Genomic DNA, 15,755 nt, shown 5'->3' with positions numbered 1-15,755 from the left:
ATTTACTATATGACAAATAGTTGACCCACTCAAAAACGTGAATCAAACCCAAAATGAAATATCTCGATTCAATGAACTAGCTCATTCAGTAGGTCAAAATAGTGAACTAAATCCAAAATTGAACACCTCAATCGAGTAGCATGTTGTACAGTATTATAGTACTCCATGAACATGTTGAAAGTCAAATTAATGAACTTGTTTGATATACACATATATCCGTTCATGTGTGGATTGCAGACAACATGGTCTCCAATTTAAATATTTGAATGCAAGTTTATATCAGTCTTTGATGCATAAAACGCGACCTCCCCCTCTCCCGGACTCCTATTCTCTCTCTCTCTCTCTCTCTCTCTCACTCTCTCGCCGACAATCTTCAATTCTGTCGCACGCATCCGACACAAAAACCTTGTTGGTCCCTCTCCCTTTCTCTCTCTGTGTGTGTGTGTGGGGGGGGGGGTCTTTCTAGTCTGCATTCATATATACACCATCTATAGGTCTCTCTCACACACTGTATGATACTCTAGCTAGTCCAAGCTAGATATCTTGGGTGCACTCATCGTACGCACACAAATTCCTTGGCTCTTTGCCCGTAACTCTCTCATGCACCACTATGTCGTCTCGGAGCTCTTCCCCCCCTCTCTCAAACTCTCCATCCACCTGGGTCACACATACACATGCATATCTCACTCGCACTCGATAGGCCCATCTAAAACTCTATCGGGCTTGGATGAAGTTACGAACCTACCCTCGATGTACAACGGGCAATTGATGTGTGTCCCACATAGGACGGTAATTTCGCGTCTCCCATTTATTTGCTCGGGCGAATTCCACAGAGCAGAGAGGATGTTTAACGGTTCATTCAAATTTTGGGAGAACGAGCATCCACGTCTACCTTACCAAGTCGATTCGAATCAAATTTTGAAATATTAGCTTGCCACTTCTTTTTTAGATGGAGAGATGATGCTCGGGAGTAATGTGTTTTTACATGCTCGTTGCTAGCGATTTACTATATGACAAATAGTTGACCCACTCAAAAACGCGAATCAAACCCAAAATGAAATATCTCGATTCAATGAACTAGCTCGTTCAGTAGGTCAAAATAGTGAACTAAATCCAAAATTGAACACCTCAATTGAGTAGCATGTTGTACAGTATTATAGTACTCCATGAACATGTTGAAAGTCAAATTAATGAACTTGTTTGATATACACATATATCCGTTCATGTGTGGATTGCAGACAACTTGGTCTCCAATTTAAATATTTGAATGCAAGTTTATATCAGTCTTTGATACATAAAACGCGACCTCCCCCTCTCCCGGACTCCTGTTCTCTCTCTCTCTCTCTCACTCACTCTCTCGCCGACAATCTTCAATTCTGTCGCACGCATCCGACACAAAAACCTTGTTGGTCCCTCTCCCTTTCTCTCTCTCTGTGTGTGTGGGGGGGGGGTCTTTCTAGTCTGCATTCATATATACACCATCTATAGGTCTCTCTCACACACTATGTATGATACTCTAGCTAGTCCAAGCTAGATATCTTGGGTGCACTCATCGTACGCACACAAATTCCTTGGCTCTTTGCCCGTAACTCTCTCATGCACCACTATGTCGTCTCGGAGCTCTTCCCCCCCTCTCTCAAACTCTCCATCCACCTGGGTCACACATACACATGCATATCTCACTCGCACTCGATAGGCCCATCTAAAACTCTATCTCTCTCCATCATTCTCTCTCCATCTCACACGCGCGCACACACACAATCTCATGCCCAGCTAGCCAAGTATGATGGTCGCTCACTCAATTGTAGGCACACGCAGTCCCCCGTATATGTATATGACTAGCTAATCTTAGTCTCCATCACAAACATGTGCATGGTCTATCTCGATTTCTCTCGGGGCATCACGCATGCACTCCCTCGATCTCCCACCCATATAGTCCCCTCACGATCTCGAGGGGATCTCTCTATCACAAACACACCCTCTCTCCCTCCCCATGCGTCCATGCCATCCATGTGTCCCTCTCGACCTTTTTTCCTTGTTGGCCAGACCTCTATTGGACATGTGCTACAGGGGTGTCTCTCTCCGTTACAAACAATCACACACTAGCTATCTTCGTGTATCTCCTTGCCTCGCTTTTCCATCTCGAAGATGCATGCATGATATGTTCGCATAAGAAACGAAAAAACACACTCTCTCTCTAATTTATCGTTTGTTGTCACTTTCTCTTTCACACACATACTCTTTTTGCACACTTACTCATTCTCCTTCACACGCACTTGATCTGTCTCGACTAAGGCACTCACCTCCATCCATAGCACATAGATTAATTGAAAAGTCAAACATCACAAAGTTTGACCATGTGCGTGGAGAAAAAGAATTACATCTAGTACGGCAAACATATACCATTAGATTCACCATGAGATGTAGTTTTGTATGATGTATCTTTGGTATTGTAGATATAAATAACATTTGCGTAAACCTGATCAAAGTTTCCAAAGTTTGACTTCTAAAAAATTTACATGCACAGTATTATCGAGCGGATGGAATATCTCTTTCCCCCTCTCAGCTATCTCACGCACCACTCAGCCTTATCGGGGCTCCTCAATCTCTCTCAAACTTTATTGGTCAGTTTGGTTCGTGACCTGACCCTCATGCCTTGATGGTCAGTACTGCCTGGTGTGGACGTGAGATGTAAAATATTTCTGCCTGGACAGGCTTGTGTGGTGCTGAAGCGTTTGGTTCATGCCTGGGCCAAGCAAAGCATCAACGTCCCATCAATCAATCCATGCATCAATTATTTAATGCTAATATCCATCCATGTTGCTATTAGCCTCGTGGCCGCACGACCAGGCACGACCAGGCGTTCGAAATCGGTCACTTGGGCCAGGCTACTTGCAGTGTCTGGAGTTCAGCCAGGCTAATTAAAGTGCAAGGGAACCCAGCCCAGGCGGGCTTTCTTTTTCACAGGGTAGCAACCAAACAAGCGTGCATGAAATCCAGCCACAACCCCGGGCCACGCAAAAGATGCTCACGACGCAAGCAAAACGGGCCTTATATCTCCCTGGTTCACACATACACATGTCTCGCTCGCGCTATACATATTGACCCATCCAACACTCTCCGCCCTTGTTCTCTCTCCATGTGACACGCACCCCCCTAAGTACCATAATCACTCACTCCATCATAGGCTCTGTTTGGATCCATGGGTTAGAGTTAGTTTGGATTAGTTTGGATTCAACTAACCCAAAAAGATCCAAACAGGAGGTTAGTTTAGGTTAGATGCATCTAACCCATCCAAAAAAAACTAACCCATCCAAGAGGTGATTATTTGGGTTAGTTCTTCTCGGGACCACTAATAAACACTTTTTTCTCTCGCTCTCCCCGCAGTAGATCCCTCCCCACTTCCTCGAAGCTTCTCGTCCTCTCCCTCCCTCCCTCTCGCACCGCCCGTGAAGGTGCCTCGCCGTATCCGCGCTCCATCTAACCCTGCCATCCAAACACCTCTTTACTTAGAGTTAGTTTAGGGTTAGAATCTAACTCTAACCTCTAACTGAGTTAGAGTATCCAAACAGGGCCATAGGACCAAGCACTCCCCCCCCTCCTAAGTATGATTATCTCTTACTAGCCATCAGGAACACACGTATTGTCTCCTTCCATCCATACGTCTATCTCGATATCTCTCGGGGCATCTTCTATCGCGCACACACCTTGTCACTCGATCTCCCACCCATGTAGTCCCATCACGATCTCCAGGGGATCTCTCTATGACAAACATACACTCTCTCCTCCCCATGTCTGCATTTTCTCCGTATGTCTCTCTCGACCTTTCTCCCTTGTTTGTCAGACCCCTCTTGGCCACGTGCTAGGTGTCTTCCTCTCTCGGTTCCAAACAACCACACACTATCTCCTCACCTTGCCTCCGTTGTCGAAGATGCATGTGTGATATGTTTGCATAAGACATGCACGCTTTTTCTCCACTTTTATCGTGGGTTGTCCATGTCTCTTTCACACACGCACACACACTTTTCACTCTCTCTCTCTCTCTCTCTCTCTCTCTCTCTCGTCAGGGACTCTGTCACATCCATAAGCATATGGATGTTTTGAAAAGTCAAACCTCAGAAAAGTTTGACTAGGTATATGTGGAGAAAAACATTTACATCTGGAACGATCATTAGATTCATCACAACATGTACTTACTTCATACTATCATTTATCTTTGGTATTGCCGACATAAGTAATTTCTTTATAAACTTGGTCAAAGTTTCAAAAGTTTGACTTTAAAAAAATGTTGTAACTACATTATCAAACGGAGGGAGTAGCTCTTTCTCTCTCTCTCTCTCTGCTATCTCTCACTGGCCTCCCCTCTCACTCGAACTCTCTATACCGACGGATTATATGCTCACTGTGTCGGCGTATAGCTCTATATATTGTTTAGTTGACCGGTCAACCAATCCACATGTTGCGTTGTCAGCTCGTGTTCTGTATCTTGGTGTGCTGGCCCATGTGGCAGTGTGTGAAAATAAGTAAACTAGAGGCCCATCTGACACACGGTGAAGGAAACAAAGTTGAAACCACTCGGGGTAGCACCCCGCACGCTAGTAAATTGAGGGTGCATTGAGGACAAACTTCTTGCGCGTGAAGGATGCACTCGCGCACAATTCACCACTCCGCGGCGGCATGCACAGAAGGACACACTCGCGCACACCCAGCACACAACACACACCAGCACACGTGTACACCAGCATCGCCGCCGGTTGAGATGGACGGCGAGGCAGCCAACAAGCGGAGGCCGCTCGAGCCAAAACCGCATTCGGCGAGCCTGGACTTCATCAGCAGCCTCCCCGATGACATGTTGCTCGTCATCATCGGCCTCCTCCCCACCAAATCTGCCGTGCGGACCGCCTGCTCTCCCGGTGGTGGTGCCCCCTCTGGCGCCGCGTCCCCGTCAACCTCACCGTCGACAGCTGCCTCTGCGATGGGGATTGCAAACGCATGGCCGCAGTCTCCAAGATCCTTTCGTCGCACCCTGGGCCAGCCAGACGCCTTGACATCCGCATGTTCAGTACCAACTACAAGGTCCAACCCAAGTTCGACGAGTGGTTCTTATCCCCCGCCCTAGATCAGCTCGAGGAGCTCAGCTTTGAAGCTGGACAATGTCGCTCTCTGCCGCCGTCCGCGCTCCGCCTCACGCCAACGCTGCGCCGCGCCAGCTTCAGCTCCTGCTATCTTCCCCCGATTAATGTCGCGCCCGCCCTTCTTCAACCTCAACTCAAGCAGCTCGACCTCTTTGACGTTGTCATCTCGAAGAAGGCTATGGAGCACCTGCTTCGCAGCTGTACTGCGCTCGAGTACCTTCGTCTTGAGCAGATCCACGGGTTCATTAGCCTCCACATCACCTCAATGAATCTCCGATGGATTTATGTGTCTTGCTGGCCCCGCAACAAGACATCAATTGGGAAGAGATCACTCTAGCTGTTCCACGTTATGGTCATTGAGAATGCGCCTTTCCTTGAGAGATTCTTGTATCGGATCTAGAAGGTCCAACAAAAATCAGGGTCATTGACGCGCCGAAATTGACAGCGTTGGTGTACTCGTCTGCCAAATTCTCCGAACTCTTTATTGGATCCGTAATCGTTCAGGTACAACACTCATATTCTTCTCTGTCTTCTTGAAATTCACATATTTAAATTTCTTCTTGATGTATTTACGACCGTCTTCCAGAAAATGATTCCCACAAGCTTGACCCAGTCCATGCGCACAGTGAAGATCTTAGCACTAAAATCTATCGGCCCCAATCTGGATCAAGTTGTTGGATTCCTTACATGCTTTCCATGCACGGAGAAGCTACTCATCGAGGTGAAACTTCTTTCCTATTAGTAAATGGTAATCACAACGTAGCTCAATTTTTTCGTAATTTTCCCAAATTATGATGACAAGTGTAGTGTTCAAAACTACATCTACGCACTGCACCGAAAGAAATGTTTTTAGTATTTTTTTCTCACGTGATCACCTGCATCATTTTTATGCTGTACTACTATAGTAGCCTAGGCTAGTCATAGTGGAAAGTAACTTAGACTACTCCAGTAACTCTATGGTTACCCTAAGGGCAAGTACTACCTCCGTCCTGGTTTACTCTTCCAATTTTGTAGTATCAAAATTTGACCATAGATTTAACTGACAAAATGTTAATGCATGTCACTAAGAACTATATCGTTGGATTCGTATTTGAACATAATTTCAAATGGTGTAATTTTTAGTGACATGCATTGGCATTTTCTTAGGTAAATCTATGGTCAACATTTTATACTAAATACGAGGTAGTATTCCCTCCGTCCCAAAATTCTTGTCTTACGTTTGTTTAGATACGGATGTATCTAACACTAAAATGTAACTAGATACATCCGTATTTAGACAAATTTAAGACAAGAATTTTGGGACAGAGGGAGTACAAAAGTGGGCTATGTAGGCCAAAACATGTGCCAAATTCACTTGTGATGCATTTGGCATCGATGCCTCTCCATTGCTCACCTGGTGCCCCAATCTGGAGCACCTACTTTGCTCTGGTGCCAAATTAACTCACGCAATGAAAAAACACTTCATGGGAGAGAGAGAGAGGACCAAGGCAATAAAAAAACACTTGTTTGGGAGAGTGAGAGGCTGGTGAAGTTGGTTTAATTGATTTGTTTATACATGTGGGTCTATGTGCATAGCGGTGCCAACTCTCTCACATCACGAGAGCGGTGCCAAAATCTATTGATTTGACATTGATGCGTATTATGTGGCATACTTTTGCGAAATATGGCATCGGCCACATAGTGGATGGCAACAAATGCCCAAGCTCTTCACGTGCTCCTAGTTAAATGAGAGGAAACAGAAACAGAGAGAGGGAGGGAGACAGAAAGAGAGAGTGAAAAAATATCACTGGCCAGCCAACCCTATCGTATGAGCGAATGATATTGGTACCTCTTGATGACACGGCAATCTTATGCAGCCAGCTGCTCTAATATGTTCTCTTCTTTTGCAGATAAAAAAAGACCCGAAAGTGAAAAATGTGCTGCACTATAACAATCTCATCGAATGCCTTGATCTCCATCTTATAGAAATTGATTTGATCGACTACCGAGGCAGCACATCTGAGATTAAATTGGCCAGGTTCTTTGTTCTGGAGGCAAGTGTGCTCAAGGTAATGAGGTTTTGCGTTCTCTGGCGCAACAATGAATGGCATGTTGATCACCGCAAGCGTCTAAGCCTAAATGACAAAGTCTTCGCAGAAGCTGAATTTGTTTTTGAAACATCAAGTGGCCAGAGACTCGAAAACTTATTTGCCCATTAGTGACTTGTCAGGGCGGTGGATTTTAGTTTGTACAGTAACGCTGCATCCACCTAAAGTAACAAAAGTTCTTACGTGAACTTCCTAGTAATTCCCACTTCCTAGGTGCAGCATTACTCCTAACATTTGTAATATCAGTTTGAAACTTGTAATATTGCCGTGTCCTATTCCTGCGTTTTCAAAATGCTGTGAATCAAACAGGTCCTGGGTTGGTGATGATGTTGTGCCTCCCATCTTTCACCAGTAGCCGTCGGATCTAGATCTAACGCATACAAACCAAGCTTCTCCATTTTTGCAAAAAGATGCCCGCACTTGTTCCCTATTTACAAACAACTCCTTGTCTCTCACAATCAGCCTTATCTCCTCCCCACCACATCTAGAAGGCCATGGGAAAATCTGGTGCGATGGCCGCAGCCGGAGCAGTCCACCCCCAATCTTGGTGTTCCGTGCAATGCACGTGCATCTACGCACGGGAAATTATGTCGAACAGGGCAAGTTGTAAGCAGGCTAGCTCTACAGCCATGATGATAGTGACTCCAGATGGTGAGGCTGACTATGGTATGCCGAACACGGCGCCTACACTCAGGTGTCATCTCCGGCGCAGGGTCTTGTCACTTCACTGTGAGGAGCAGCACGTAATAATTTGACCAACGGGTAGTACAGTGCTAGTACTCCTAGGACTACTACATTGGTAGTACTACTACTAGTACTAGTAGCACCATCGTCTGGATTTAGGAGTACTACCACGTCCATCTGGATTTTAGTATTTGACTAGCAATATCTAGTAATGCATGTCACAAAAAATGTACTACTCCCTCTATAAATAAATACATGGTGTTTTATTCCTATCGGCGAGAGAACTTAATGTTTTCTTGCTAACTAGAGTCTTAATAGGATTACATGCAATGAACTAAACACTGCATGTCATGTTTGGTAGTCTCAAGTCATTGAAAGCATGCACGGCCCACATCTCTCATTGGTTGATATGTCACGAAATAAGAAACAAGGAGGGAGTTAATGCACCGTGCGTAAGTGTTTTGGGATTATTTGGTTTTTGTAATGTGACTTACACAACATATTTGTTTACCTGCATTAACATTTTATTAGTTAAATCAAAGGTCAAAACTTGGCGCAAAATGCAAAGAGGACCAATAAACCAGTAAATATCAAACTTCTCTCGTTTAGCCCCAACTAGAGGTCCGGTGAGATGACTATATTGCACCGGCACGGAGGGGCGCAGCTTCATTGACTTACAGCAACTGCCTTTGGGTGAATGACATGTGGGCCTAGGGGGTGGTTGGCCCACCTATCATACAGCAAAAGGCAGGTGCAGTAGAGGGCCGAGGAGTAGTACGAAGTCCTACGGACCTACGCACGCTAACCAAGGGCAAGAGTGATCACTCGAATGGCAAGATCAGTTGACTAGTAGAAGCTAAGCTAGACCCATGGAGGCGATGAGCGCGAGCATCAGCCGGCTGTGCCAGATGGTCCACGACGCCGGCCTGCGGCCCGGCAACGAGGAACGTCTCCAGGTAGTATTTCTTGAGGCCGGCAGGGCGAGGGGCCGCTTGGACGACAGCTTCGTCTCCTTGTTCGACGAGGTCCTCGTCGTTTTCCTCGACAAGTTCACCGTCGTCAAGAAGCTCGTGGATGACTTTGACGTAAGCCTTCAGCCGACCCGCCCAGGCTCTGCGATGCCCGCCACCCTCAACGGCCACTATGGTGACAACCTCTTCGATGCACTGGTGGCCCTGCGACTGACCGCCGTCGCATCGGAGAATGTCCACCTTGAGGTTGCGCTCGCCGCGCAGCGCCTGGCGCAGCAAGACACCATGGACATAATCACCCACGTCTATGCGCATGCAAGAGGAGGACGATAGGACGCTGGCCTTCTTGGACCATAGGGCAACCTAGGACGCACTGTTCAGAAGCACGTTGAGCTCGCCGCCAACGCCACTGCTCCTCACACGTCGGTTGGTGACCTGGCGCACTAGGGCGTGAGGATGTCGTTGATGGATCCGTATGTATTTTTATCTTTCCGTCAAATCCATGTAGTAGTATATGATACTACAGTAATTATCTTACCTTTCGCATCAACTTCATAATTTTTGTACGTACTCCATGCATGAACGGCGCCAGAACCAAACTTCTCATTACTCTAGGCAAAATCGTTATTTTCTATCTATCGATCACGCCATGGAGCAGAACCAAATTTTACAAGTTACAAGTTCAAAAGGAAAAGCCTGCCATGTTCGCGTCGCACCCCCACACGGTTGGTCCGGCACGCCGCTCAAGCGGGAATGCGTGCGGTGTTGCATTTTCACTTACAAGTGGGACCGTAGTTGAGCAAACCGACTATCGGCAAACCCCCACCCCGCCCACCGCGTGATGGCTGAGAAAATAGGAGGGAGAAGAGATGGCTATAGCACGGACTCCAAGAAAATTGGTGTCAGATGGGACTCGTGTGGGTGGCGTGTGCCGTAGTGCTAGACGTGAATGCTAGTTATGGCCCATGCCACCCCACTATATCGAGTCTATATCGAGGTACAGTACGTAGAACAAATTTCCTGCAGTCCGTGCTCAGCACTCCTCTATCTCTCTTCTTAGCCAGCCAGCGGACGCACGGAGCCCATCGTCTGTTTGCTCACATGCGGCCCCACATGTCAATGAAAATGCAAGCGGACCCACTGAACCTGCACATCTTTCACCTCGACGTGCTGGTGATGAAAAACAAATCCAAGAAAGATCTTCGGTGGCCGCTTTTGGAGTTACTCAAGAGTAGTAAGATTCTATTTCCAGTTTAACCCAAGATGCACATCTCATGGCTTCAACTTATCAACTACCACTCTATTTTCTTTCATGACACGACCTGGATGCTGGATGTCCCACGTGTCAGCAAAAGGAGGAAGAACCCGACCAAATCTTCAGTTGTGCTCTCGGATTAGACTAGTTGTGCTAACTTAAAAAATTTATTGTGTACTCCCACCGTTCCAAAAATACTTGACTTCCATTTGTCCAAAAATGGATGTGCCTATATACTAAAACATATCTAGATACATATATATTTTGACAAATAGAAGGCATGTATTGTGCAACGGAGGGAGTAGAATGGATGCAAGTTTTTGTATTGGGAAGAAGAGTACATCCATATATTGATAGAGCGCAATTTAGTAGATGTTCTATCACTTTTAGCTAGCACAGAGGCTATAGATGAGATTAGTGCACTTGTTGATACTCCTACTTGGTATGCATGTTGCTGCTTAGATGCAGAGAAAAACGGACCGGAGGGAGTACTAGAATAGAGGCTAGACATGAGACTAGATGCGAGGAAGCAACGTCTACTTCTTTACACTCGAAGAAGAAAGAAGAACGCAAGATCGAGCCTCCGCAGATCAACAATGAATGCATCGAGAAGGCACTAATCCAACTTTCAGGAGTAGTAAAATGTATTCTCGTGGTTCTTGTTTTTCTTTGGTCTTGCTTTTCTAGTCAAAATTATCGTTGGAGTTCGTGCAAAATGGAGGTCCGTTTGGGGTCGTGCGTTGCAGTTGGCCTTACAAGTGGGACCGCAGTTAAGGAAACCGACTATCGGCAAAGTTAGAGAAACGATGGCTGAGTTAGAGAAACGATGAGGTTGAAGAGATTGCTATAGCACGGACTCCAAGAAATATGATGTCAGATGGAAGTCATGCTGGTGGCGTGTGCCGTACTCCTGGACGTGAATGCTTGTTCTGGCCCATGCCACCCTACTACTCCTACTAGTTAGTACTATATAGTACTACTAGTATCGAGGATTCGAGGTGCTGGTTACGTAGTACAGTATGGCTACAGTAAAAACACCCGCACGACGCGCAAAGCATGTGAAGCTAGTACAAATAGTGTACTACTATTGTTGATTGGCCCCATCCGATAACCTATTGCAATGCACGTACAATTATGTATTCGGAAAATATATTTTTTGCCTCGTCGCACCACTCACTCAGAGAAGCAACTCGAAAGCCATTCATAAATTTAGTAAGTTTATCACAGGCATATCATTTTATTACATACAACAGGTCATCAACCCACATCGACAACGAGGATACATTATAAATACTAAAGTTTTCACCACACAACAAATAACAAGCAATGAAATGAACTTCAACTCAACCATTCCTCGGTGTTGGAAACGCTTGCTTTGAACCACAAGTGATTCTCTGGGACGGGCCATCCATTGTCGATCTGCAGACCAACGCAGGACTGATTATATAGGTTGAAGCGGCCTACTATATCAGTACAAGGGTAGGGAACCACCCAAATGTCCGAGGTATAGACACAGTTGCTTCTCATAAATGGTAGTAATGTTGTGTCAACAGCAGTTCGATCGCCTTTCACCATCATTGGATAGTTTTGTCCAAGGAAGAGCGAGTTTTCTCCAAGACTATCAATTCTGTACCAGGGAGAAGGAGTTGGCGCTAGCACAGTAGTATCCATCCCGAATACCATGCAATGGGTGTTGGAATAGGTCCGGAGAGTGCGACCATGGGAGACTACACCTGCTTCCTTAGCAGTAACATCATCAGTGGGCTGTATACACACGAGAAGTCGTGATCCATTGGAATTAGTTGCCAGGCGCCAAATAGTATAGGGCGTTGCTCGTCCTCATGCTCGTGATCATCACCATCATCATCTCCCCCTTGGTTATAAAAATCTTCAAGTATAGGTGGTGGAATGTTCACAGGACCTTGGAAACACAAGAAGAAGGTTAATTAGTAAGGCTGGCCATAGTGGGGGTAACATAAGTAGTATCATGCACTTGGGACTCGCAAACATGCTTATGTGGCAGGCAATTAAGGAAGAGAGAGATGGTTATAGTAACATAGGTAGATACCGTAACATAATAAATGTGATGCTACTATGTGTCATGCATGGCAATAAATGAGACCACCTATGATACTAATCTAAGATACTATGCACTATAGAGGTAGTAACATAAACTAGTAACATATGCATGTTACTAGTCTAAGTTACTCCCCACTATGACCAGCCTTGCTAACCCACATGCATGTGGATGAAACAATTATTTTAATTGCGGTGGAAGACAAACGTACCAAAACAACGAGGATGCCATGCAAAAATAGTGCCACGAGTGGTGGCAGCAAACACAAGGCCCTCGTATTGAATTGCATCACAGTACTCATCCGTGTACAGAAACTGATTTTTGAGCAATATCCATCCAGTCAAACCACTGACGACGGCAACAAGCTTGTCGAAGATAGCAACAACTTCATAGTTGTTGTAATTCCAAGAGCGGTTTTTTTGCATAGTAATATGTGTCTCATTAATAACATAAAGATTCAGTTACAAGCCACGTAAACATAGATATTACAGGACTGAATAGATAGGATAATCCTATGCAAAAAACCAGCGTCTGGCCCTCTTCACTAAGGAAAAGGAGATAGATCACCTCTTCACCCGAGATTGACACGGCTCCATCGCTGATCTGCAGCTTTACGGACCTCCAAAGTAGTTTGCCTGAAGCAAAACCATTGCCGTTGAAAGAATCAGACCGGGGCAACATGTCCCCGGACACGCCATCAAACTCCAGAACTGACACCCCCGCACGACTACGACGTTGGAGGAGGAAACCAGAATTGTCAGCCTCCAACCACAAACCCAGCACAAGATGCACCATCTTCCAGCTGTCACTTGCGTAGACAAGCGTCTGCGCGTACTCCTGGATGACAAAACCTCCCTGCTCCACCATGACGTCAGAGATAACGCCGCAGCAACGGGGACAGAGTGGAAGGAGAGACACACCTGATGGAGTCGCCGCCGCCACCTTGCCGACTCCATCCATGAACCCTAACATCGCCGATCTGAAGGATCAACAAACACACGATGCCACCAACTTGGAGACGCCGTCATGAAGGACACCGCCGGTGTGGGAGTGAAGTTGAGGCAGATTTATTCGTCTGGGCGCAGCTCCCACCACCCCAATGGCGCACCACGACCTACAAATCCAAACCCTAACTACAGAGCGGAGAAACGAGGTCCCCCCTCCCTCCTGCTGCCGGAGTAGCAGCCGGAGAGAGAGGGGGCCAACGCCCTCGCCGGTGGATATTGGTGGAAAAGGATCGCCTCCCTAGTCGCCTCGCTCGTGGTGGCGGCGGCTAGGGTAGGGAAACGCTGCGACATATAATTCCAAGAGCGGTTGGGGACTCGAGAAATTGCTATCTTCCATAGAAGACGGTCACCATGATTGTATTTGAACGTGCGTACAATATCGGTGTGCTCAACCTCTGGGCAGTCTGCTGAGATTTTTGGAAGTGGAACCCGGTCACCAGTGTACACATTCACAAGTTCCCACTCGTAGTTGGAACCAATGTAAACAACCCAATCTCCAATTGCACCTGCCCAAGCCTTGCCCTCAAGCGATGGCATCTTAACATCATACATATCATTATCAAGCGGCATCAACTTGCACAGGGCGAACCTCCGTCGTGACGGCGCCAGTCATCAGGGTCACGGCGAAGAAGATAGGGGAGATCAAACCGCTCCCTGACTCTTGGGTTCCTTGTAATGATGTTATTAGTTGAGTCGAGAATGGGCTCAAACAAACCTGCCATGCTAGCCAAGATGATGACGTCGCACCGATCAATGAGTTTCTCCACCACGTCATCTTTCAGATCGGGGCAAGAATAACGGGGTTGTTTCCGTCCTGTTCCCTCCATGGAGAAGACGATCGAACAATGGCAGAAGAAAGGGTGAAGGGATGAAGGAAAATGGAGGAGGGAGAGGAAGAGCGTGCGACAGCAGTTCCAAATCGAGAGGGAAAGGTGAAGAGTTGATGGACGGTTGCCAGTTTGCCACGGTTCACGAAGGGGCGCCCCGGCCTACACGTCGGTTCAGAAATACTCCTACTACTCGCCATCATCTCACTGATATGTGGAACGAGACCACATGTCAACAAGACATGGTGTGTAATTTCTCGTGCAAAATGCAATCTGGACGCATTGGCCCGAGGTGCCGCATTAGTTATAGGCCTTTATTTTTTTAATGGCGCGCCATTCAGTTTTGAAGCACGACTAACTGGTACTGTACACAGAGAAAATATAAACTACTCTACCACTACTCCACCTCCAGTACTAGTAGTATAAAGAAGATATATAGGCTGGAGCTTCAACGCTTTCTTGCCAAGGGCTGCCCAATTGCTTCTCACACTACCACCCTCTCTCCAGATCTAAAAAAGACGGCCCCTCTCTCCCTCCTCACCGGTGGTCACAGATCCGCTGGGGAAGAAAAGGACGTGCAACGTTGACGCACTCATCGTCGGCGAGCGAGGTCACGCACTGACGACAAGGCTGTCCTCTCAGACCTAGCGCCCGCGTGGGATCGCTGTCGTAGTGTGTGCGGAGGACGACGACCACGAGCGAAGCCACTTCTCGCCGACCCTCAGGTATGCTACCTCTTTTCGAAACATACCCTTGTTCTATTGCCCCATCTGGCACATCGTTGCATGTGGATCTTTTTCCACTCCACCATCTTCCCAAGTTGCTATCCTCTGCTCTGCTGGCCACGCAGACGAAAACCATAATTTGCACTATTAAAGGAAACCCTACTTCATACAGACTAATGCATGTCTGGGTTGAATAAGGAAAGGAAGGGAGACTATACTGTCCAAGAGAGTAGGCATCGAACCCGCATCTAGGTTGAAAAGGGGAAAATCAGTATCTAAGGAACGAGTCTCGTGTCTCTTGGTTGAAGAAGGGTAGAAAGGCATGACAACGCAGTAGAGAATGACCAGGTCGATCGGTTTGTTGTCCTCACATAGGAAAAAGGTGGCTAAAGAGAACAAAAATGGGACGTAATCCACATATGCTGTCTGGATATTTGTTGCTCTGGGCAACCATACCTCCCTCACCACTCTACGTCCGTGGAGGTACATCGTACTGGTGCGCCCACTGTCCGAATGGGCCTCCCATGCTCTTATTGCCACTTTTTTTGTTGTTAGTATAATGCCAGCAGTCAAGTCAAGCAATGCTACTGCTAAAGTGATGCCACATTTAACTAATGCCGCTCTCAGTCTAATGCCACAGATAAATTTAAGCAGTGCCATTTAATGTCACTGGATCATTTCAGGGTTAGCTGTTGATTGTGGATGTATTAAAGATGTTTCAGCTAAGGCATTCTAATGTTGTTGCACAACCAGTATACCAACGATGAAACTTGTTACTACCTTCAGATTTTTGCACTGTTAATGCTTATAGATTACATACCTCACTTTCATGAGATAATTTAAAACTTTTGTACAGTGTCACCAAAATTCCAAGGCATTGATGTCATTTTATTTTGGTTAAACTGCATAGACAATTATGAAGACAAGAGGAAAGGTCAAGAGTGGGGACCTCCTCCTCCGGCTGTTCTCTTGATTATCAAGAGGAAA

This window comes from Triticum aestivum, chromosome 5B (assembly GCF_018294505.1).
Source record: "Triticum aestivum cultivar Chinese Spring chromosome 5B, IWGSC CS RefSeq v2.1, whole genome shotgun sequence".
In the NCBI taxonomy this organism is placed as follows: domain Eukaryota; kingdom Viridiplantae; phylum Streptophyta; class Magnoliopsida; order Poales; family Poaceae; genus Triticum; species Triticum aestivum.
Note: the sequence above shows the minus strand (reverse complement) of the source record.